The sequence below is a fragment of the Cupressus sempervirens genome, chromosome 8 (genome assembly GCF_028749045.1).
Source record: "Cupressus sempervirens isolate cs-2001-9-10 chromosome 8, ASM2874904v1, whole genome shotgun sequence".
Taxonomy (NCBI): Eukaryota; Viridiplantae; Streptophyta; class Pinopsida; order Cupressales; family Cupressaceae; genus Cupressus; species Cupressus sempervirens.
Window position 1 is genome coordinate 302,377,663 of NC_143125.1, and position 27,480 is coordinate 302,405,142.

Below are 27,480 nucleotides of genomic sequence, written 5' to 3' on the forward strand. Positions count from 1 at the left end.
AGAATTAAATGACAAAAATAATAAGGGTGGAGGGAAAGGGGGTTGCAAGAGGGATTAGTAGAGTAAAATAGGGTACCACAAGTGGCCTATAAAGGGGCCTAGGAGGGCTAGGAAGGCTTATTTGCTCTCATCTAGACAGTGAGATATTGCCACTTGGAACTCTAACTTGGATGATACAATGGCTACACATGGATGACCAGAGCATTAGGTTGACATGGTATGGCAAGTATGAGTGTGATAGACACTAGATTAATTAGTAGGCTTGAAAAACCTATCTTTAGTTTTATATTTTAGCATGTTTTTAGCATTCCTACAATGTAGGAAACACAATTTTGTAAACATAGGTCCAATAGGATCAATATAGGGATCAACGACATCTGGATCCTACAAAAATGGCTAGAGGGAAAGGGTAAAATAGAACCAAGTGGTAGGAATGTGATTTCACTAAAATAGGTAGGGTATAGGGGTTCGTCCATCCCTGTGAGAAGCTATATGTATAGGATCATGAGGGAGAAAATGATGATTAAGGGAATACACTAGTGGGAATGTAAGCTAGGATTTTTATGGGTCAAAAGCTCAAAGAGCAAGCTTGTGATAAGCTAGGTCAGTGAGATCATGAGGTGCGAGTGTTCATGAAATGAGGTAGTGAGAATGCAAGTAAAAGTCAAAAAAGGGAAAGTGGTGTAGAAAAAATAGGGTTTTGGTAGAGGGATGTTGGGGGGGTGGGTGGTTGGGAGTTGTTAGAATTAATATGGCATATACATAAAAAGGATAACTAACATGTTGTTGGTTTGTATGTAGTGGTTTCTAGAAAATCTAGTGTCACAAGAGGGACATGTGGTCATACTATGCATCAGAGAGTAGTTCACACTAGTAGACTGGGTGACAATTGATGGCATTGGCCTACGGTACTTGGCAAGATTGCCAAATACATAGACCTACATAGCACTGGTGACTACCCTATACAAGTGGTGGCACATTAAGACAAGTACATTTCACTTGCCAACAGGATAGATGATATTTATGCTAAAGGATGTGAGGATGCCAGTGATGGTGACTAGGGAGGTAAAAAAAGAGGTAGTAGTATAGTGGCTAGTGGCGCCTGGAGTGTCATACCAAATTTAGAAGGAAATTTCCCCTAGATGAGAACCTCGATTGAGTATCAGTGGAGAGATGGAATTATTTTTATGTGTGGGCTAGCACGAAGGGACATTGCCCCAGATACAAAGGGATGTGAGTCACATTGGCACCGATACCAACTATTATGCAAATTGTGGATGTTGGAGTCCATATGGCATAGGGGCCATTGATGTTTTCAAAGCTATGTTAGGATCATCATAATATATTCTATTAGGGGATAGGATGATAGGGGAGTAGCATGGGGATCCTGACATTGTTACAAGTGTGGGCTTGGGAGCACATCATGAGATTCATGTTGATAGGGCAGAGGGAGGGGCAGGTAGACAAGCTAGTGGTGTATAGCTAGGGGAAGCCACTGGCATATCATCATGTAGAGGGTGTGGACTACTAGTGAGTCTAGATAGACGAGATATGAGTGGTGATGTGGAGGCCATATATGGGTCTCGGGCCATTGGTGAAGGAGAGACTACACTTACCATATACTATATCATCATGCTTTTTTTTGGGTGATTGGAGTACATTGCAGAGTAGTACCTGTATATGAGCAATGTTAGTATGCTAATAGAAACCAAATTTAAATAAAGCTTCTACAAACTAAACAAAATTCATAAACTTCAAGATAGACTAAGATGAGCTCTCAATTGAAAATATAAGCCATTAACGGACTCTCTCAATAAGAAGCTCTCTTGTTGAGTAGCTTTGTCTAAATGGATAGGATGTATGCTCAATATGCTTCCAAAGGCTTCAATGGATGATTGTGGATTTTTGGTGTGGATAGATGGCTTTAGTATGGATTTGGCTCTCAAAATAGCATTATAACTTTACTTCATGGATTGTGTTATTTTGCAAAGGGGAAGGATCCAATTTATAGGCAAGAGGCTTGAGGGATTGAGGGCTAAGATGCAAGGATGGGAAAAAGCTTATGGAAGGCTCAGATTGCATGAGAGGAGAGCACATGGATTGTGCTTCCTTATAGCCAATCAAGGAGTGACACATGTCACATGGTGAGAGGATGGAGGAAAGGGCAAGGATGAGTCAACAAAGGAGGCTCAAGGGATAAAATCTTCATAAAGACCCTCATAATGACTTGTAAGAGCAATAAAAGGGCTTGTAAGAGTCATTTATGACCTAGTGGACTTCATAAAGTTTTATGGTTGAGATATTTTGAGGGTGATGAGAGCAATTTCGACTTGGACTTGATTAGGAAAGTTTTAAGCTTGTTTAGGCTTGTGCAAATGATTAGAGGATGGATTAGGATGGTTTAGGATTAGCTTAGGGATAGGCAAGTGGATGGCATTTAATGAGGGTGGGTGAAGGAGGAGATATTTGTTAACTTTGGCTTGGGTTAGTAAGTTTTAACCCATGTTTAGGGAATGTGACAAGGTTAGGAGGGGATTAGGATTAGGTTTAAAGACATCTTCTAGAAGAGTCTAGATTTTGGATGAGGATAAAGACTTTCTAGAATAGTCTAGAATTTCCTAGGATGAGGATGAAGACTTTCTAGAAGAATCTAGAACTTCTTAGGATGAGGATAAATTAGGTTTTTAGGAAATAAATAAAGTTTTATTTATTTCAAGGGTTTGGGTTGAGGAGATATTTATTAAAACTTTTTTAATAAACATGAGGATTAATATTTAATCTTAATTAAATATTTTGAGTTGGGATTAGGGGTAGGAAATGATGGGATTAGCCTTTAATAGAAATTAAAGAAGGATTAGAAGATTTTGGAAGAGGTTAGTGGTCTTAAGGAAATTAGCCAAGTTTTGGGCAAAAAATAAATTTTTTATTTATTTTAGGATTTTTGGTCAATTTATTAATTAAATAATTAATAAATAAGGAAATAATGTTTAAATAAGATTTAAACATTTTTGGGAGGGATTCCTTAATTAAATATTTTTAATTAAGATAAAGGAATTTAATGGCATAAAAATAAATTAATTAATTAAATAATTAATTAATTAATAAATGATGATGTCATCAGGACTTTTTCAGAAAATAAAAATATTTTATTTTCTAAAGAATTTTTAGGTTTCTACAGTACCAACCAGATAGAGCCTCGTAGTAGTTTAAATTGGCACAGGTGGCTCCAGGGGAGCCAAAATGGTATCAACATGTGATACATGAGTCAATGACTATGTTTGGGTTGACACTATAGAGAGATGGATTATTATAGACCTGGCAAGATTTAACAACATAGAAGTGGGATTGGTTTGGTAGATTGGAAAATATTGGCTCGACACAGGAGTATCAAGATTGGTTTGAGTGGCAGAGGCTAATAGGACTAGCAATGGTGAGGCAAGAGATAGCCTGAGTAGCAAGACAAGGTAGATACATAGCCAAGGGACTACTATAGAAGGTGGAGGTAGTGCTACAAGAGGAGGGGTTAGTGAGGTAGAGGCAAAGGAGTGTGAGGGGGGGTGGGAAGGAGGAGGTGAGGGAACAACCTGAGATGGGAGAGGAAAGGTTGGCAATGGAGAGGAGACTATAGGGGGAGGCTACATAGGGTCACAAGTAGAGGAGGAGGGGGTGGTGGAGGAGGTAGTGGAGCTAGATCATCATCAAGGGTAGGAGATGATGGACTAGTGAGCCGATACACATCCCTATAGAAAACACATGAGGTGACCATCTAGCTACTATAAGATACTCAGAAGGAGAGGGATCAGCTAAAGATAGAGTGAGATCAAATTTTTCATGAGTGTGATGTGGTGGAGGCACAAGTAGATAGAGTGGGGATAGATGTGGGGACACTGTGGGTGTAGGGTGGGTGGTTGGAGGGGAGGTTGGAGGTGGTGACACTAGAGAGGAAAATGTTACAACCAAGGATGTACATTGTCCAAGAGGAGAGGGATAGATTGGTGGTGGAGGTGGTGACTTTGAGAGCATAGGTGGTAGTAGGTGGAGGTTTGGATGAGTTGAGATGGTTATGGGGTGATGTGCAAGAGTTGAGAGAGAGTAGGATTCTACTTGGGGAAATATTATGTACCAATGCCATCAGACTAGATAGAGGATTATAGATGGCTGACACAATCAGGTATAGTTGGGACCCATATAGGCATATAGGGATCAGGAGAGAGTGGATGGAGAACTAGGGACTCTTAAAGGATGGGTGGGTCTTAGCACACAGGATAGAGCCATAGGATAGGGTATATACAGGGGCAAGACACGGGGGATAGTTGGAGGAGGATGAGGTAGAGGGCTCGGGCAGTGGAGGAGGATAGATGAGGCTACCATTTTCACTAGCAGTAGTGCCAGATATAGAGAGAGGCACTTATGAGTCCCATTATGAGGAGGTAACAAATGAGGGGTTCAATAATATGTTGTATTTTATATAGTATTTTTGGATGTACCATTAGATGTATTTTTATGGGCACAAGCCCGATGTATTGATATGGGCCTTTGAATAATATGGATACTAGAAACTGGATTGTGATGCACTATGGTATTTTTATTTTTTTTAATAGGGATGGGTGATTTATTCTTTATTCTTTATGGATGAGATATATATATATATATATATATATATTAGATCATTCTTTGGGGTGGGATATGGACTTATGATGTGATGATGTTTCTTACTACATGTATGTTGTTATATGATTAGACGTAGAAGAGGGACTGATATAGTTCTATTCAAGATGTGATGTTTATGAGATACATGATGTTACTGATAATTTGTGATGTAGGATATGATGTTTATGATTAGTTGTTTGGATAGTGTTGATATGCTTGTGATGTAGGATATGTTGTTTATGATGACATTTGTTTAGATAGTGCTAATAATTTTTGATGCAAGATATATTTTTTTATGATGAGATGGTTTGGATAGGAAAATAAGTGAAAAATGAACCTAAGATATGGTGATGGATGTAATGTGCTTTAACTTCTAGTTTTGAAAAAGATAAATGGAAATAAATGTGGTAAAGAAACAATAAGAAAATGTAACCCAAGAAATGAATGTGAATCATGATGAAAAATAGGATAAAAGTAGATGTAAACTTATAATGATGAATATGCTAAAAAGAGGCTTTAAACTATGATAAAAGATAATAACATAGTACATAAACTATGGTAATTAATATGATAAAATGATCACAAACTATGATAAAGTGGACAGGAGATTTATGGTGATGGAACATAATTTAAAATGAACACCAACTGTGATGATAAAATGTGATAAATGAAATAAAAACTATGAGGATAAAATATGATAAATTAACTAAAGATTAGGATGATGAAACATAATAGATGCACCTAATATGTGATGAATGAATTGAATCTATGATGGTGAAATATGATAAGATAATTCCAAACTATGATAACGGACATGATAAATGAACACAACCTATGATGATACAACATGGTAAAATAATTTTAACACTATGATGGTTGAGATGACACATAGACATAATCTATGATGGTAAAATATGATAAAGGAAAAACTATGATGCTAAGACATTATAAAAAAAACTCAATCTATGATGATGATCTATGATAAGAATAAACTTGAAAAATATAAGAAACTGAATTTTAAGAGTATGATGATGGGAAATGATTCAAAAATAACTTTTTCCAGGACAATAAGAAATAGGATGGATGAACTTAAGTCTAGGATATTTAACTATGATATAGAATGTAATTGATGATGGTAAAACTATAGCCTATGGATTATGATTTGTAAGTGTATGATAATGAAGATGAACGCAACATTTGAAGATAAGGAAATTCAATCAGGTTATTCTAATAATGGAGGGGTCCAAAGGGTGAAAAATATGGGTGATGTAAAGAAAAAATTAAGCTGAAGCAAGTGATGTAGAAAAATAGGAGAAGTGATTTAGGGGAGTGTAAGGAAGAGGATTGGTCATGGCATCTACAGCCTTGTTTTGCAGTTGAGGTATCTATGTGAACTAAATATGAGTAAAATGTTTCTTCAACTAGTCTACCAACTCCTTGTAAGTTTGAAGCTTGTTGTCTTTGGTTTGATATTCATCCAATAACTACTTGATAATAAGATATGAATCTCCAAAGACCTATAGCTTTATGATGTTCCATTCAACTACTATTTTGAGCCCTACGATAAGGGCCTCATACTCATAGATGTTTTTGGTACACTAGAATAGTAGTTTAAAATATTTAAGAATGTAATCACCTTGAGGTGTGACCAAGAGTATGCCAGCTTTGGAATTATGGGATGTGTAATATCCATCAAAGTATAACTTCTAGGATGGTTGCTCTTCTATTAGGCAAAGGTGTTCATCTGGGAATACCATAATGAGAGGTTAATCCACAACCAAAGGTGCATCCACAAAGTGATCTTCTATAGCTTGGCCTTTGATAGCCTTTCTATCAACATATTGGATGTCAAATTCATTGAGAACCATGTCCCATTTAGCCAGACACCCCGTGAGCACTGTGTGTGACAACATATACTTTAATGGATCAATTTTGGGTATTAATTATTTAGTGTGGCTTAACATATAATTATGAAAATTTTAGGTGACAAAGACCATAGCCAAGAAAGCCTTTTCCATTGGTGTGTAATTGAAATCATTTCCAACTAGAGTACAGCTAATGTAGGAAATAGCCCTTTCCTTGCCTACAACATCAAGTTGTGATAGAAGAGCACGTAATGTTTTTGGGGTAGTTGTTATGTATAATATGAGTGGGTGTCCTACAACTGAAGGAACCAATATAGGTGGATTAGCCAAGTATTTCTTGATTAGTTCAAAGTTTCATTGGTGAAGAGGGTCCCACCTAAAATTTTGATACTTTTTGAGTAAGTGTATAAATGGTTGGCACTTATCAGCAAGCTAGGAGATGAAATGTATGACTGATTGTACTTTTCCTTGAAGAGAGTGAAGCTTCCTAAGTGTCTTAGGAGGATCCATCCACATGATGGCTTTGAACTTTTTAGAGTCAAACTCAATACCACATTACAATATAATGAATCCTAGGAGCTTTTACAAGGTAAGGCCAAAGACACACTTCTTGGGGTTGAACATGAGATGATATTTAACCAATCGATCAAACACTTCCTCGAGATGAGATAAATGATCAAGGGCATTAAGATATTTGAATAGAATATCATCCACATAATCCTCAAGAGTCTTATAGATTAATCTGATATGTTGCCCTGACATTTTTTAATCTGAATGGCATCATGCTGTAACAAAATATCCCCTAAGGGGTGGTAAATGTTGTTTTGTGTTGACCTACCTCTAGTATCTAAATCTAATTATATCTAAAGAAACCATCCATGATTGAGAAGAGCTCATGGCTATAGTGAGATTCAAAATCATATCTATGTTTGGCAAGGGGAATTCATCCTTTGAGCAGGCTTTGTTGAGATCCCTGAAGTTTGTGCAAATCCTAATATCACTAGAAGGGTTTGTGATAGGTACCATATTGGAGATCCATTCTAAATAGTCAACTAGGTGAACGATCTTTTCCTCTAGTTATTTTTCTAACTTCGCTTTAACTAGTAAAGCAACTTTGCAGTGCATCTTTCAGTGTTTTTTCTTGACAAGCTTAGCCTTTGGATCAACAACCAAATGGTGTACTACAAGCTTGGGATCCAACCCCGACATGTCTTGATAGGACCATGCAAAGAAACCAAAATTTTTACAAAGGACTTCAATGAGAAGTTGCACATATTCAGGTGGTAGAGATGTTGTAATGAATGTGATCTTTGGTACCTTGATCAAATTGATATTAACCAGTCCAGATTCTTCTATCAAGAATAATGATATGGTAGGTCTGTGATCCTATGGGGGAAGGATGAAATCTCCATCGTCGAGCACCTCCAAGATGTTTTCACTATCTAATGCATCCTTTATTTTATTTTCATTTTTTGAGTCATGTAATGGTGCCTCAAAGGAGTCTTCATGAGAGGATGACTTTTCTTTTCTTTTTTAATTTTTTATTTCATTTTTTAGTTCACTTTTGTGACTAGAGATTTCCTCCTCCATGAAGTAGCCTATTGGATCCAATTTTTAAATATATATTCATGGTGGTGGTCTCTATTTATGTGATATTTTTGCTCCCATGAATCTAAGAAGCACATGCTCTATAGAGAATTTGTTAACATGGACAACACTTGGTTGGTCCCAATCAATGAGTTCATGGTGAATGAGTGGTAAGTCTATGAGATTTAAGGATATTTTGAAGAGCACAAAAGCTCCTAGGGTAATTTCATCAAGGAATATATCATCATAAGCTTTATTTTCTACCTCCTCAGGGATGTCTTCAACCTTGATGGGACTATTTTGGATGTTTATGTAGGAATGGCCTTCTTTTGTGGTGTCCTCAATTATGAGGAGCCTATAACATAAGTCTTTCTTTTTATTTAATTTGTATGCTTCCATAGGCTGCTTAATGTCTAACTCTAGATGGCCTAGACCACCTCCTTTATAGTCCCATTGCTCAATATCAAGGTAATGTGACCATGGGTAGTTTTATTTGAGGTGATCAGGAAATACTTACTTTTTGAAGGTGGCTCTTTGTATAGCCATGCACTAATATCAGGAGCAATTTCCTCTCCGTCGAGGATACCTTTGGTAATAAATGTGGTAGGGCCCAGTTGTTTGAGTTAATGGGTTGTATCTATCCTTGACCTATAATGTGTTGGGTGCCCTTGACTATGTGGATCAAATGCTAAAGCATAGTTAGCAAAAGCATCTATGAGACTATAATCTTCACATTCTTAGTATTTGATCATAACTATGGAAAGGGTGAAGGCTAAGATAGTATTTGGATCATAGTAGCTGCTAGAGGAACTAGCCATGGTGTGCCCAATTTCAATTCTAGGATAATGGTTGGTGTATGAAGCTTTGACCATATTGAAATAAGCAAAGGGTTTAGGATCTACATGGATGATTACCTTAGTGCCATTATGTGGAAACTTGATGCACTGATGATATGTGGATGGAATGGCCTTCATGGCATGAATCCATCATCATCCAAGGAGGATGTTGTATGGAAGGTTAAGATAAACCATCTAACAAATTTTTCTTGAGTGGTTGGGTTGACTCTGAGAGGTAGCAAGATGGTTTCTTCAGTGGTGTGTTCCAAGTTGTCATATGCTTTGATGGTAATGACATGTTTAATGAACTTTAAAGTACATAGATTTAGGGTCGATCGATTGTCTATCATGACCCATTTGACCACAAAGTTAGAAACCATGAAAACTATGCAAAGTGGATGTATATGATCAGGTGTGACTATTGGGATGTTGGAGGTTTTGAAGGATAGAGCACATGATGTAGAAAGGTGGTTGACCAAGTTGTAAAACTCAGAAGCATTTATGTCAGTGGGGACATGTGACTCATGGAGAGTAGTTCATAAGAGATCTAGAATGGAAATTTGATCTGGCATATTTCTAAGGTGTTCCAAGATATTATATTTTTGTCCTAATGGGGGTGTTCTTGATGAAGGTGGTTCTCAATTGTTTAGATACAGATGGGCCAGCTATGTTGAGTCAAGCTTGTCAAGTAATTACAACGCATTGGGCATCTGGGCCTTTGATGTTTATAACATTGATAGAAGGCTCAACTTGTGATATGCATCTAATGAGGTTTCTATAGTCCAAGTATACCAAGGTATAGTTTTGAGACTTATCTTGGTTATCTCCTTACTTTGTTTTGAGTATTGTTAGGTTTTTTACTAATAGGAGTGTTCATATGTCCCTTGCATGTGTTTGTGTTATGGGGAGGGAAAGAATTTTTGTATATAAATAATCTTGCATTGGGTGAGGCTTGTGCCCCCATTGTGATCTACTTTTGATCAATAAGGTCTTGGACATAGTCTTTGATTTGCATGCACTTGAGGGTGTCATTCCCTTTGACATGATGAAATTTGCAAAAATCTTTATCCTTATATCAAGATGCCCTAGATTGATTAGGTTCTAAGAGTTGCATTTGTGGATGTTGAATGAGATTATCCTTTGCTAGTTTCCCAAAGATTGTATCAATGGGTTCCCCTAATTGAGTGTATACACAAGGTAATCTCTAAACAAATGGCTTAGGTCTAGCCAAAAATGTGATAGCATTAGTTTGATTTTGATGGCTGGGTATTCGGACATTGTGTTGATTGTTTTGCATACGCAGTTCCTGATGGATCAGTGGTTGTTGCTGGTAAGGTTTTTGTTGACAAAACATGGTCAGAATGTTGGTTGCTTTCCTGACAATATGAACATGTTCAGTGTTGATGATGCCATCAGTAACTATGCTCTTTTTATTCCAATAGCATGGTTTTTCATTGCTTGGACCTCGGTCCTGTGTGTTTTCCTTGCAAATTTTGATGACACCATCCTTGATCAGCCCTTGCTCAAGACTCATCCCTTTTTCCTTAATGTCTTATATGTTTGTAGATAGTTGATAATGATGTGATGGACAAGACTAGGATGTGCATTGCTAATGAACATCTTGACAAGGTGATGTTCGAGGATGGTGCATGAGATCCTAGTTGTGAGAGTTTGCCAATATTGTAAGTATTTTGCAAGGTTTTCTCCTCTTTTTTGTTTGGTATGAACTAGATCTACTATAGATAACTCAGTCTTGACTAGATGAGCATATTGAGCCACAAAGGCTTCAGGAAGATTAGGAAAAGTCTTAATGGTATCCAACGTATATGACAAAACCATTTGAGGGTAGGGCCTTTTAAGCTTTTTGGAAAAAGTTTCATGAGGAAAACATCATTATAGGCCACTTCTTGGTATTGCATATAGAATTTATTTACATGTGTGACTGGGTCAATTTTTTCCTCTAAATTTATCAAACTTTGGGATCTTAAAATGTTTAGGAAAAGGTGTCATTGTAATGTTTTTGTTGAATGGATATGGACAATCATTTTAAAATTTGAAATTTTTGGAGTCTATCCCATCCTCGAGGGCCTTAAGAGCATTCTACATCTCTTCCCATTTAGAGTTTAGAGGCAGGGTAATGTGTGCCCCTGGTGTGGGGTATGTAGTGGATGTTGAAGGTTTATATGGAAGACCTTGACTACCGTATGGTGATGGTTGAAATATGGGCTACACTACTATTGGGATGGATGCTATTAGTTGTTGGAATGTAGTTTGGGAATACTACTACACCTATTCAATAGACTATTGATGGGGATCATAGGTGTGGGTTTGTTTCCCTACTAGATAATTCTATGGGGGTGTATGGGTATATTTTTGGTGCGATGATTGTGGCTGAAAAGATGGTAGCGTAGATAATACCTAGGCCATGCTTTAGGAAATTATACCTTGCCCACTATATGTTGGTTGTGCTCCTGATTGAGAAAACAACTGATTATTAATAGGTGCAAGGTAATTGATGTGAGGAAGAGTTTTCACAATATGGTATTGCAATGGAGGCGTGATTTGGCTATTGCCTAAGGGTCACATAGAAAATTAGTTGGGAATGGGTGATAATCAATAGACTTGAGGAGGAAGGGATTAATGTGACTAAGGTACGGACATGGATGCATTGTTAAAGGGGATACTAGAGGTAGGCCCTTGTACCATACCAAAACTCCAAAGTCCTAAAGGAAGTGAGACCAAAGTATTTTTTCTACTGACAAATGGATTGTTAGTGATGCTTAGTCAGATGGGAGATCAGGTATTTGACCCTAATGGAGGGACTCTTGTAGTGTACTGGAGTGTAGGTTGGATGTTTATGGTACTATTGAATGGATTCGATGTGTTTTGAGATGGAAGGTAAAATGCAATGTTACTAAGTGAAAAAGGAGTATATTGTAAAGTAGCAAGATGGGTAGTGGAAGTAGATGTAGATGGTACTCTTGTGGTTGGTTGAGATGTGGTATTAACAAAGGGTTGAATGAGGATGGATTGAGTGCTTTGTGGAATGGGAGCATTAACTTGGGTTGAGGGTATACTCGGGTGTGGTTTTTTTTCTTTTGTTGGTTGGTACCTACTATTTGGTGAAATGAAAGGATTATGAGGGATAGATGACCCTTTCGATGGTGGGTACCATCCAAATAGAGGATGTGTAGGATCTATAATGTTAGTAGGTGGTGGTCTTCCAAAATAAAAGGCTCCAACATTATCTCTTAAGAAGTTTTCCATGATGGCATTAACAATGGTTGTGTTTCTAGGTTGGTTCATGAAAGCATCAATATCTACTAAAGAATCATTTTCTTCAGGAATTTGTGTTGGTGTGTTTGATGGTGCCATGAAACTATGGGTTATGGCTAAGCTCAGACTATGCTACTACTAAAACTAGGATCCATATCTTTCTCTTTCCATTTATTCTTAAAGAAATGTGTGGTAGGTGGCATGAAATGATGACTTCCCTAAGGATGGAATGCAAAAAGGATGATGATAATTGAATGTGAGGAGATGATTTTCCTAGGTGAAACTATGGTGAAGAGATTTCCTAAGATGAAAAGGAGAATGTGTGGAAATATGCCTAATGATAACAGGGGAACCTAAATTATATGGTACTAAGTGAAAGAGAATATGTTTCCCCTTTGTGTGAACTTAAAAGTGGGATGGTGATATCAAACCCTAAGGTAACCTTATGACCTTTTGGAAGACAAATGGGGATCAAGTGTGTAACCAAATCTTTTGCTCAAGGTGATGTGGGAAACAAGTGATAGTTATCCTAAATAATGCTTAGCTTAAGGATAACTATAATAATGAGTTTGATAGAGAGTAAAAAATATTAATGAGGTGATGCTAGATGCTTCTAAGTCCTGAGTATATAATGCAAGATACTTGAGCTTATGATGCTTATTTTGGATAATTTTTGAAAACCTAAGGTTGATGATAGAAATAGAGGAGATGATTCTACCAAATGCTTAAACAGGATGAGGAGCTATGTGAAAGACTACGCCTATGAGGGGGGATAAGTGCATAAGTGTGTGTGGAAAAAGGAGGACCTAATCAAAGTAATTAACAGTAGAGTTATCGATAAGGCTATGTTTGACACCACATGAAAGAGTTAAGTTCTAAATTTTGCAATCTCACTCAATTTGTAGTGCAACATCTACACCGTCTTTTCTCAAATTGGTCTAGTTTAGCAAGCCTTGGGTTGGGGGTATGCTTCTTTTGTTCTGCCTCTATTTCCTTGTTAGTTGATATTCGTGGAATTTTTTCCTTTTTGAAATTGGTGTTGGTTTTTCCTAACATGAAATAACTCTATGAGATTGATCACCACTGTCAATTTTTAGAGGTAGTGACTATGCTAAGTATAACTTTTACCCTTGGGTTGAAAACATAAATCAGTTGAGGAGTAACTAGGTCTCAATAAAATGGTGTTTTTATGTAAAAGGGGGAAAGTGGTTTGGGAGTTTTTAGGATGTAAATAGTAAAGTGGGACAAACTAGGCTTACGACTATTGTGAATAAACTTGCTAACAATCCCTTTTGAAAAAAGGTAAGGACAACTTGTTTTGAAGGAAAATGGTTTTGTCAAATGTTTACAAAGAGATTTTTCGATCAAGAAAGACAGGTAACAAGGATATCTTGAAAAAAAAAAATTTGGACCAAGAGGAATAAATTTTGTTTCAACTAGGTTTTGCTAATAACTATTTTTGAGATAACAAGGATAGTTTTGAAAAAGGTAAAGTTGAACCAACAAGACTAACATTGTTGCGAATGGACTTACTAACAACTATTTTTGAGATGACCAGGATAAAACTCTTTTAGATGTGAAAGGCTATGAGCAAACAGTTTCTCAAAGGACAAATCAACTTAGAGAAAGATAAATATGTCATCTCTTTAGCAAAAGGATTTGATAGTAACCATAGAAATTGTGTATGCTTTTACAAATTTTTTCCATGGGTCATTTGCACAAATAAGACAATTCAAACACATTTTTTATGCCTAAGGTTAAATTTTGGGTTGAATATGTTATTCAACAACTCATAACTTGATGTCCCCCAATTCTAGTAAAATATGTCCCTCTAATCAAAGAGGTGAGTCGATATAAGAATCAATCAACAAATGATACACATCAAAGAATATTCGAGGCATGGCAAATAGAAGTCCCCCTTCTGCGAGGACAACAACTCTTGGACATGAAACCCAAGCAGCCTTATGCCTCTACCAGGGGAGCACGATGGTGAGAAATCTTGAGGGATGATGTTTCACTTCACATACCAAGGATAAAAGGGTAGCTTCTAATTTGGTTTGTAATTAGGTCTGTGGAGTCAGTCAATTAGTTGTTACGTATGTGATCCACTTAAGAATCTATTCTAGACATGCTAAAATCATAAGTTTTTCCACCTTAGGCTACCCCCAAAAACACACCACTCAAACTTTCCTGATAGAGTGAGAAAGTTTACCCTTCCCCTCATTTATATACTGGCCAATTTTTTTGCCGGTTTGAAATTCTCACCAAAGGGGATGCACTTGCCAGAGGTGGATGAACTCGCTAGAAACAATCCTAGTTTTTTGTGGATGATCTTGCTAACAAATTTTGGTATATGCATTATGTACTTTAATGTTTTAGTTTGCAAAAAGTAGAGAAGACAAAGATGTGCTAGATGGTACAATCTCAAAACATGCAAGGCACTTAATTCATATCTATTTTGGATGCTTTAGCGTATCCTAACAACTATTTTTGAAAACACACATCATTTTAGCATTCAATTGTTCATCTCCAATTTCACAGCGATGGTCAACAAAATAAATTATGTCAACAAAAGGAAATTGATCGAGAAAGCTTTGAAAAGGAGAGAATAAGAGTGATTTTTTCCTAAGATCATTCAAGATTTGATGAATTCTTTTTAAGCCGTAAAATTTAAGTATTTTTGCATAATGTTCATTTGCGCTTTAAATGAAATTTGTATCACATTGGTTCATTTTTATAACACTTAGCATTCAAGAGTGGATTTTGTAATTAACTACTAAAATATTCCAATGAAAGTATTCTAAGATCTAAACATACATTTCATCCTAAAAAGCTCAAATTTATTCATTTTAAGCACTTAAAGACTAATTTTTAAGATAGCATTGTAAGAAAGCCTGCAAACACATTATAATTCTGCTCTAAGAGATATTTGCAACAGAAAAAAATTGAAATTTTGTCACTGGTAGGTTAAACTAATGAACTCGCATGCTTTAATCCACGATCTTATAGTGTGGGAACAAAATTTAAAAGTCACAGGATCAAGGTATAAGGAACTAGTGAAACCATAGAAAAGTACGCTATAGGTAAAATGTAATAGGGTGATCTTGCAAAAGTGCCATCCCGTGAGCTTATGGGGGAGTGCATCTATAGATAGATGTATCTACAGGTTTGAGTGGAGGGGAAAAGAAAGTGGGGTTTAGGTTTTGATTGATTTGGTCAGCATTCCCACAGCTTTTTACAGTGATCATGCTAGTAAAAATTGGCCTTCCCATGGGAATAAGGTTAGCAAGAATGCTGGAGGTATTTTTGGTATCATGTGTGATGGGGTTTAAGATAGAGCTTAATCCCACCCTTGTGGATTCGCATTACTATTGGAAAAGGATCACAATTTTGTAGTTGTAGCTTTGCAATTTCATAGCAATGGGATCACAAAAAAAAATGGTTCAAAGGTTGTTTTAATTAGGATTTGTTTGTATGGTCAAGAACATACTTCATGATTAGATACTTTGATGCCTATAAAATTTTTAGAAGAGCACTTGTGTACACAAATGAGCACAAAACATTAGGTGGGTTAGTTTAACAAAAATCAGCAAACAAGCATGATTATGGTGATTTGAATGCAGGGTCCAACCAAGTGTACCAAAATGTATCACCTAATTTTGCATATGTAATATTGAATACTACTTTAAATGAAGAATTAAAAATAACCAAATAAGTAAACACTTGTGATATGATGAGGTTAATCACCAAGAATGGTAAGCTCCTTTGGTGTAACCTATGATGACATAGATATGTCCCTATTTGGCTATGGGATGTTTGCTCACGGTGTGCTCAAGCTTCCAACAGATGGTTGTTTTATCAACCATAAGAGTGGATGGAAGATTCAACAATCGAAGTGAAGATGGATTTTAGCATGCTAAGGGTTTATGTGGGTATGTTGTAGTGATTAGTGAAGAATTATAATTTTGCATTGGTAGATCATATGGACTGTAAAAGGGAAGGGCTTTATTTATAGGCCAATGGGTAGAGAGATGAATGGTCAAGATTCTTTGATGGAAGAATGGTGAGGGAGGGCAAGGATGCATTGAAAGGGGAGCACATAGATTGTTCTTGTTCAGGGCTCTAGCCTTATGACAAGTGTAAGAAGGGGATTGGGTGGTCAAAATGGAGGGTCAAAATGGAGGGTCAAGGGGAGTAATGAGGGAGGATGAGTGTGTAAGAGGGATGTAAGAGGCATTACCGACATATAAAAACCATTAATGCTCTTAGATAAGGATGGAAGAGGACAAGGGAGACTTGTTGACTTTGATTTGGGTTAGCAAGTCTTAACCCTTGCTTAAAGTTGTGCACATGTTTAGGAGGGGTATTAGACTTAGCTTAGAGAGGGGGTTAGGGGACAAGTGGATTAGCTTCGATGGGATGGGTTAGTTAGGTGGCTAAGTGAGGTTAGTATGGGTGAATGGGTTGGATTAGGGGTAAAGATAAGGTTTTAGGGATGGTTTTCGGGTTTGGGACAATTTATTAAATAATTTATTTAATAAATAGGAGGTCTGAGATTAAATTAAATAAATTTTGAAGATTTATTTAATTTAATAGAGGAATAGGGTTTTAATTGATAAATTGACTTTGGGTTATCATTTGATTTTATCAATTGGACCATAGTTAATTTAATTAAATAATTAACTAGGGGATGATGATTAATTAATTAAATAATAAATATTTAATCTATAATGTCCTAGAAGATAGCTAAATACAATCACCTAATAGTGGAATCAGATTTAGGTTTCTACACCATTTACCCAACAACTCCACTCTTCTTAAGCATACATAGGAAAAAGATTTAAAGCAAAGTCAAATTTGTAGGAATTAACTTCATGGACCATGCTGACAATCTTAGGAAAAGTGATGAATGACTAGGGATAGAGAAGGGGAAATCCATTAACGATGGCATAACCCTTAATTAAGTGATTCATAAAAAGGTATTATTTCATAGGGTTGAAACATTAAGTTAATCATATAGGACAAGGTAGGGGGAAATGACTGAACAACGTAACACCCCTAAACTTAAAATGTCAAAAACATAATAAAAATATATAATTCCACAAGTGTTTTCTCTCATCTTACTAGGTTTTTTCCACATTTCTTTGATACTCTTCACCTATTAGACAAACCCTAGCTAAGAATTGACTTATAGGACTAGCAACAAAAATGTTTTACAAATGCTAGAAAAGGCACCAATAGTAGCTCTATCTAGGGATGATGGGTAGCTTACATCCATACAAGGATTCAAAATTTTTGGGAGAAATAGACCACACACAAACCTAACAACTTTAAAGAACACTCAGAAAAACTAAACAATAGAAGATGGAAACTAGGCTATAAATAGGGAAAATCCAACATTAAAAAAGAGACACACTTACTTAAAGAATTTATATAATATACACAACTAAACCTACTATTCGTAGAAAAGGAATACCTCTTAACAAAATTATTTCTTCAAGAATTTTCCATGAACTCACACTTCAATTAAATCTCTAGAAATCTCCTTAGGGATGTATGAGTCATTTTCCCACTTTCTATTAATCAAGTAGGGACCCAACCAAATAGGGTCAAACTTTCCATGTTTTCCTTTATCCTCCATCCCTGCATTCCACAACAGTACCAGATATTTTAGTTCAAACTACTTTTTGATGGATTTTGTCATACAAATATTTGATCTGTAGTTGTAACTTTTCATTTCTTGTTAATTTATCTCTTCTAGTCTCATCTAATCTAATAAGATCATCCATCCTCTCTTATATATCATCAATTACTTCATCATTATATATTTGATAAAAAAATACATTCCTATTAGGTTATTCAAAGGTAATATTGTAGGAATCCCATATACTACAACAAGAGGTGCCAATCCAAGAGCCTTTTTAACTAGCACCTTGTCAGCCCATACTGCCAATGGTAACCTAGAGTCCCGTGCCTTCTTATATTCATCCAATATTCTCTTGATGATTTTGAGGATACTTTTGTTCGCTAAATTTGCATGTCCATTCCCCTGGGGGTAGTTTGGAGAAGAAGGTGGCCTCATTATGCCATACTTGTAGTAGAACTGAATATAATCATCAAAAGAACATAGCATTATCTATTACAATTTTTTTAGAGAATTCAAATCTAGTAATGATGTATATAAAATGAAATCATTTATATAGGGTGATCTCCTTTTTGGAATAGCTTCCACCCATTTTGTAAAATAATTAGTTGCTACCGAGACCCAGGAATATCCTCCACTAGATTTTAATGTTATCTCACCTATTAAATCAAACCCCATTACTAAAAAAGGGGATTCTACTTCTACTAGTTTCAAAAGCATATTCCCAAAAAAATTAAGCTTACCTACACACCTCTGACAAGGATCACATTTTTTGACTAGTACATAAGCATCTCAAAAAAGAGTAGACCACTAAAATCTAGATATTAACACTTTATGAGTTGTTATTTTGGCCATGTAGTGACCTCCACAAACTCCATTATGTACTTCACTCAAGATCCTTGTTAATTCCTACTTAACCACACACTTCAACAATAATCCCTCAAGATTTATCCATATAGTTTCCTGTCAAAAATAATATACTTGATTTCCTAAAGCTTTAGTGTTCTCTTCTCATTCTCATTCATTGGGTATGGAATACACATGTACTACAAATAATGGAAAAATCCTTATATCAATCACAATGATACATATCACAAACATATGGCCTATGATCATCATCCATGACATTATCTAATACACATCTAGGTTTGACTACGCCATCATCTCTTCCAAACCCTAACCTCTCACCAATTTAGTGATTTTTATATCAATGTTGAATTTATTAATTTTATTAATTCATCTACACCTCCTACAAGAAACTTCTTTTAGGGATAATATGTCCTTGACTTTTTTTTTTTTTTTTTTTTTAGACTGCAGGAATCGGTGCAACACGGCCCCCCTATAAATTGCAGTGCACCTGGTAAACTTTTTAACATGACCGATAGTGCTGGCATGATACGCACACCAGTACCATGAGGATGGGGGAGACTAGAACTCGTGACCAACCCCCTGCAATAGGGAAGATTTAGCCAACCGAGCTAGGGCCCCCGCCCTAAGATGTCCTTGACTTCATCACTAGGGACAAGAGTTATTATTGTAGCTCCTACCAAGTAACATCTAAAACATTTTACTACCTTTACTAGAGTAGAATCTTGTTTCTCATTAATATAATACTTAATTTATGCCACATGGAGGGGTTTACTAAAGAAATCAATTGGTTGTTCAAAAAATTCTTCATTTTCCTAAAGTAGTAGCGTTAAAATTATGTGAAATGAAGCAAAGGAAAAGATATGCATGGGTTTACTATAGTAAGGGGTTCCAATACTAGTTCATTTATAATTGCTTCCTTGATATCTTGAAATACAACTGTAGGCTCCCCTTCCCATCTCATCCCTAATCCTTTCTTGAGCATCTTGGAAATAGGTCTACTAGTTTCAACCAAATTGGTTGTGAATATCCTTAGGAAATTTACATGTCCAAAGGATGATTCAATCTCTTTTACATTCTTGGTCTTAGGAACCTTACCTATGGCAATAACCCTCTTTGGGTCTATTCTTACTCCTTCCTTGGACACTATGCGACATAAAAGTTTACCCTAAGTCAATCCAAATACACACTTCCTTGGGTTAATGCAAAACCAATACTCCAAATATTTCACAAAAATTCTCTCTAGATGTTTACAATGATCCTCTAAATTCTTAGAGTATGAAATCAAATCATACATATATACTACCATAAACTTGTCTATGAAATCCGTAAATGCCACATCTAGAACTCTCTAAAAAGTTGTACCAGTGTTGATAAGTCAAAAGGGAATTCTCATATACACATATGTTCCCCATGGTGTGGTAAAATGTGTTTCATACTACTCAGCTTAATCTACTAACACTTGGTTATAACCTAAAAACCCATCCATCATAGACATCAACAATGAACTAGTTACTTGTTGCAATATAGCTTCCATATTTGATAGGCCATAATTATCTTTCAAGGAAACAATGTTTAAATTTGTAATGTACACACATAGTCTGATGTCCCCATTTTTCTTTTTAATAAGTTCCAATTTCAAAACCCATTTTGAATTCTTAATTGGCTTTATGATCCCCCCATCTTCGACTTCATCATCTCTTCTTCCATATTAGGGGCTAATATAAGATTAATTGGTCATTGCTTTTATCTAAAAGGCTTGACATTTTATTTGAGAGGAATGATGTGCTTAAAAAGATCTTCTCTATAGGCCATCAAGTCATCATATGACCATGCAAATACATGTCTATGTTTTCTTAATAATTCAATCAAATACTTCCTTTTGGTTTGGGATAGCTTCCTACCTATATAGTTTTCTTATGGGATTCAGTCGTTCCAAGATTTATCTCTTCGAATGCCACTAGTTTTTTTATCCTTGGTTTTTGAATGAAATCTATCTTGATTATCAATGACACCTTCTAGCACAACCAATCATTTTTGTACTTAATTTGTCTTTAGTTTTATAACCTTATTTCCTAATATGGTACAACTCAATACCATTGCAAGAACATGTTACAGCTCAATACCACCACAAGAACCAATTTTTGCATCACCACAATAAAACAATCCCTCACCCTAATCCCTTTTATTCAAGTATTTTTACCACTTTAGGGTTATAATTAATAATTACATATCAACCCAAAATCTCGATAAAATAGGGCCCAAAAAGAAATTTCGAGTGCTCCACCATCAAACCATTAGATCGCCAAGGCCTAATGGCCTCACTTGTATTGGGGGCTACTACCCCCAAACCCCCACTTGGGGCCTAGCCCAGCCTCACACCCGACTAAGGAATTATGGAGTATGTATAGTACTTCCCTGATCAGTCACCACAATCTAACAATCTCCCACTTGGGGACTATAAGGCTCTATACTAATTAATAATATTTATGAGGGGCTGGTCCTATAGCTATGTCACTAATCCATGAGGCTCCCACTGGATCAAACCACAATGGACTCTATTGTTCTTTATTCATGTTTACTCTAGAAGACCAATTGAATCTAAAGAGGAGTTCAACTTCTCCCTTATTACTATCTTTTTAAACATATATGTTAGATTGTCATCAATAGGTATCTTGTCCAGATTTAATTGTCCATCATCCAAAATTGACTAAAGGAAATGGTACCGTAAATGTATGTGTTTGGTTTCTAAATGTATACTTGAATTCTTTGCAAGATGAATGGCACTTTGACTATCTGTAAACAAATAATTATCCTTTTGAGGGTGTCCCAATTCTTCAAGGAATAACAAAAGAAATATCATCTCCTTAGTTGTCTTTGTAACAGTAACATATTCTACCTCTATAGTGGATAAAGCATCAACCTTCTATAACCTAGAAACCCATCTCATGGTTGTAGACACCTAAATTTGATTACACTGCTTTGCTAATCCTATTTAGCTATCTCTAAAGGCACCATTAATTAAATTTCTATTTAATTAAATCCTTTGTCATCCTCTAGCTGATTAATTTAATTAATCATCTATAGTCCTAATTGATAAATCAAATAACCCATTATTTATCAATTAATCATATTCTCCTATCTAATTCCAAAACCCTCATTTATTAAATAAGTCTATTTGATAAATAAAGCCCTCAAGTCTAATAGCCCCTAAACTATCTTAAATCCTCCATTTCACCTAATCCACCCCATCCACCCATACTAACTAAGCTTAGCCACTAACTCACCCACCCTCATGAATTCCATCCACTTGCACATCTCTAACATCCCTAATCTAATCCTAAACCAAGCCTAACGCATCCCCTAATCATTTGCACAATCCTAAATGAGCTTAAGACTTTCCTAATCCAAACCAAAGTCTCCCCTCAAAATATCCCAACCACCAAGCCATAAGTTCTCTTACAAAGCCATGAATGACTCTTACGAGCTCATTCATTTCTCTTACAAGCACTTATGAGGGCCATTTAAAGCCTTGAGCCTCCTTTGTTGACTCATCCATGCCCTTTCCTCCACCCACTCTCCCTATGACATGTGTCACTCTCTGATTGGTGTTAAACAAGCACAATTCATGTGCTCCCCTTTGAGTGCATCCTATCCCTCCCTCACCATCTTGCCATCCTTGCATCTTACCCCTCCATCCCTCAATCCCTTAGCCTATAAATTGGATCCCCTCTCAAGCCATTTTATCACAGTCCTTAAGCTAAAGTTACCATGTCAATTTGAGAAGCCAAGTTCATACCATTTTCACATATCCACACCAAAAATCCCAAATCCATCTCCATTGAAGCATTTTGAAGCTTGAGCACACATCCCAAATCCATATCAAAGGACACATCTACTAATCAAGTGATCATTCTCATTGAGAGAGCCTATCTATGGCCCATATTCTCATTTGAGGACCTCACTTTGTCTCATCTAAAGTTTATATTAGTTTTGTTAGTAAATTCTTTGTTTTTTAAATAGATTAGTGTTTCTTGCTAAAATATTAGTGTACACATTTAGGCACACCTGGTGGGACCCCACAAGGGTCATTTTTAATCTTCATTTATGCTAGTTTTACATGCTTCTTTCTAATTTTCATGTTTTGGTTAACCATGCAAAGCTAACATTAATGACAATATCTTTTGTTTGTGTTACCTTCTGATTTTTCTTGCAGGACCACTTTGAATGCCTCAAGAATGCACTTCCAACCCTATCCTTGGTTTTCACCCAGAAAATGATCAAAAACACAAAACTTTTTGCATCCCCGCGATCACAAAAACATGATCCTGTGACATGAGAACGCTGCTATTTTCCAATGGGAACGTGAATCCGTGACTGCGAGTTCACACTTCATCAACACACAGCCTCTACCACATATCATCAAACAATCCTCTTCATCCCCCCCCAAAAATCCTCCAGTGGGAATGTGCACCTTACCATTTCCTATCTTAAACCTCTCAGGACTGTAATAAATTTTTGACAGTGAGATCGTCATTCCTTCTGGCAGTAATGTTGTAAGAGCATAAACTTGCGGGATCGCTCTGTCAAAAAGAGCTCTCAAGTTTTTGGCTCACGGCTTTAATTCTTTTTAATAGTCTTTCCTCTCATTCTCATGATCCAGATTTGTGGCAGGATTGTCATTTTCACAAACAGGAACTCTAGCGGGATCGTGAAGCCGCTTGCGGGAACGCAGGTACCCTCGCAAGAATGTTGTTTCTCACATTTTCTCTGCAAAAATGCTCCTTTTTTTGTTGGTCTTGTCAAAGTCATTGTCATTTGTCTTTGCAAATTGGAAAAATGAACTTGTATGTCTAAAAACCCCATAAATCAAACACTTCATTTTGGTGTGTTAAAAAGAACAAACAAATCTCTCTTTTGCATGCAACTTAGGCAAGTTTGATTTTTGAACACTTACTAAATTAGTTAAGTTAAAAACAAATCAACAAGAGTCAAATTGAGTAGTTTTTCATTGGACTCACCCTCTTTAATCACCCATCATTCTAACCATTGGTTGCAATATTAGTGCCATATATGTGGATGGGTCTACCTAAGAAAGTGTCAAGTGTTCCACGATCAAATTCTACTTAATTAGTTTTTGAGGGTTTTTCTTAACTTATAAGATTTTTTGAATATCCAAAAGTCTAGATTAAATCGATCACACTTAAAATTTGGGCTTTAAAATTGAACAAGAATCAATTCACATGGAGGGCCTCTGTGCACGTGCTTGAAATTGAACTTTACCCACATCTTTATTTTGGGCTTAAAACAAAATCACACTCAATACTTGACATGGAGGGCCTCCAAGCACGCAGGTTTACTTTCTTGTTGACCCTAACTCTCCTTTGTGTATTCATTCTTCGATCACATTTTCTTTTGTTGATGCATCTCAAATTTGGAATTGAACATTTGCATCCTAAACATGTGTGCTTGCAAAGTCTAGATCAGAAAACTTTAGTGTCTGTTGGAAAAGAACTCTGTCTTTTGACCCAAGATCATCCTAGTCTTCTCTCCCCTTGTCATCTTTTGAGGCCATCTTGGGTGCATAAGATTAGGATCCAAAATATTGTTTAAATTTTAGGAGGCATGCTTGGGGATTTCATCACCCCTTGGGACAACCTCAACTCAAGTGTTCCAACGAAGTATAAAGATCGGGAGATCATGAATCAAAAGACACCTCTCTTGGGATCAAGATTTTGTTGCTCAAGCTAAGCCTCAAGGAACTTTATACCCTTGAGAAGTGAAAGAGGAGAAGTGGGTTACCACTCCTCTTAGCTGTGTGACATCTTTTTTGCTTCATCTATGGATTTAGGCCTCATGTACCTTGCATTTATTGAGGAGTCCCCAGATAAACCAACTATCAGCTTTTTAGCCAACCATCTAGGATATTCATGTCCTTGAAGTGATTGCTCGAAACATTTGTAAAAACATACAATCTCCTTGGCACAAGTATCACATTCTGGGAATCAAAAATTCTATCTGATTGTTCTTATCTATTGCTTGATCTTTTACTTGTTTAATGAATGTTTGCCAAACTTGGTCAATCCTAGCATAGGGCATTCTTAGTGTAGCTTCTACCTCCAAAGAACCCCATAGTTGTGATCTTAATCCTTGGAAATATCCCATGTCAAGTCATCCTAAGACTAAGTTTAAGAAGGCTAAGCTTCCTCAAATACCAGCCTATAAGGAAATCAAAGTAGAACACAAGAAGCATACCCTCAACCCTAGGATTGCCAAATTGGATCAAATTGAGAAAGACGGAGCTGAAGTAGCATTGCAAACTGAATGGGACTACAAAATCCAAAACCTAAGCCTTCGACGTGGTGTTAATATGAGCTTTATCGACAACTCTATTGTTACTTATTCTGATTAGGTCCTTCCTTTTTTTGCACACACTTACACACTTATAGATTTAGTCTCTCATCTAGTAATTGCACTATCCCATTCAAGCATTTGAAGTTAGGCCATCTCCTCTCATATTAGGTTGTTGAAGAAGAATCCTCCATCTGCATTGTTAAAATCTTAGTGTTATTTCCTCACTCACTTAGAAAAATATTTGCATCACATCTCTCATCATCTTGAGTATCCTTGAAACAAAACACTTTGCTAGAAATAGGTTGCTTTTGGTGTCCTACATCACCTTGAGCCAAAGGGTAGGGTCACACCTTTTGCATCACCGTCACATTTCCCACATTCATATGTTAGGAACACACAGGCTTCTTGCACTTAGCATCATATCCTTTTAGCACCCTTAGTATCATCCCTCGCTTCATTTAGGAGAAGCATCCTTTTATGCCACCCACCACACGTTTTGGTAGGCACACACAGAAAGAAGACATGGATCCTAGTCATAGTGGTAACACATCTCGAGCTCAACCATACTCTGTGGTATCCATGACACCATCAGACCCACCATCGTAAATCCTAGAAGAACCAGGATCATCCATAGATATTGAGGCTTTCATGAACCAATCTGGTCATGCTACTATCATAAATGCCATCATAGATTGCAACAAGGAAACCATCATGGCAAATTTCTTATGAGACAATATTGGTGTCTTCAATTTTTGACATCCACCACCTATCAACATAATAGATCATGCTCACCCATTTTTTGGATGCCAACCACCTCAGGTAGAACCAACAGACCCAGATATCCCCTCGACCCAAGTGTTGGTTCTCATTCCACAGAACACTCATCCCATTCTCACTCAACCATTAGTGCATACTACATCTCAACCAACCTCATGTATACCATTTGCATCTACTTCCACCACCCATTTTTCCACTCCACCAAATCCTCTATTTGCATCTAGCAGCACTACATTTTTGTTTCCTCCCCATATTGTATCTAGTCCATTTGCTACTCAAATATCACCATTAGGGTCCACTACCTAATCCTCCATCCCACCAAACATCACTATCAACCCCTTTGTAACTAGCCAAAGCTCTTCAACTACTTTTCCTTTGGGACCTTAGAATTTTGATGCGACACAAGCACCTATCATTACTCTCCCCCCTAGAACTATAGTTGTGTTCACACCTTCAACACTATCATCCACTGCTTCACATAGCTATTCACCCCCACACCTCACGAACTATTTTTCCATGCCACCTTTAGGTATTATCCCAAATCCACTGCCACTACAATTCTCTATAGTAAACACTTTGCCACAAATTAATTATCTTTTTCTTACTCCAAATCAGTCCTACTCCCAAGCAGGTGTGCAACCCACATATATTGGGCATGGTATATATTCCCAGAGCATAGCATAAGCATTATCTACATTACCACCATTCCAACCACAATCTTCACATCAGCAATATGCCCAAGCACCCACATAGAATGACATTCCAGCAAACCATAGAATCCACTCCGTCTTTTATGCAAACCATTTTTCCACAGACGCCATATGGCCATCAGAGTTCTCCATATCACTCGTCAGGCTCTGGCATGTATCCTACACCAGGGGCACCTAAATCAGGGACACCTGCTCTTCCACCTATAAAATCTAAATGGGAAGAGATGAAGGATGCTCTCAAAGCCCTCAAGGATAGGACAGACACCAAAACTTTCAAATTTGAAAATGATTGCCCATACACTTTTGATAGGACTATCATATTGACTCCATTTCCTAAACATTTTGAGATCCCCAAACTTGAGAAATTTAGGAGGAAGAGTGATCTAGTCACACATGTTAAGGAATTCTATATGTATTCTTAGTAGGTGGCTTATAATGATGTGTTTCTCATGTAGCTCTTTCCCAAGAGCCTAGCATGACCAGTCTTGGAATGGTTCTATTGCATCCCTCAAGGTACTATTAAAACTTTTTAAAAACTCTCTGAGGCCTTTGTTGCTCAATATACCCATCCCATTGAGACTAAATTATCTATAGTGGACCTTGTCCATACTAAACAAAAGGGAGGAGAGAGTCTTACAGAGTACTTGCAATGCTGGTAGATCCTCACAACAAGGATTTCTTGCACCATCCCTGAGTGCCATCTTGTAAAGATTTTCATAAATAATGCACACCCTAGCCTTGCTCATCATAGGTTTATGGACTGTTTGCAAACATACAAGGACATCAAAGAAAAAGGAATGGGCCTTTAGCAAGGCCTGATTAAGGATGGTGTTATCAAATTGTACAAAGAAAACACCCAGGACCATCGATCGAGCAATGAAAAAACTTGATATTGGAACAAAAACAAGAACACA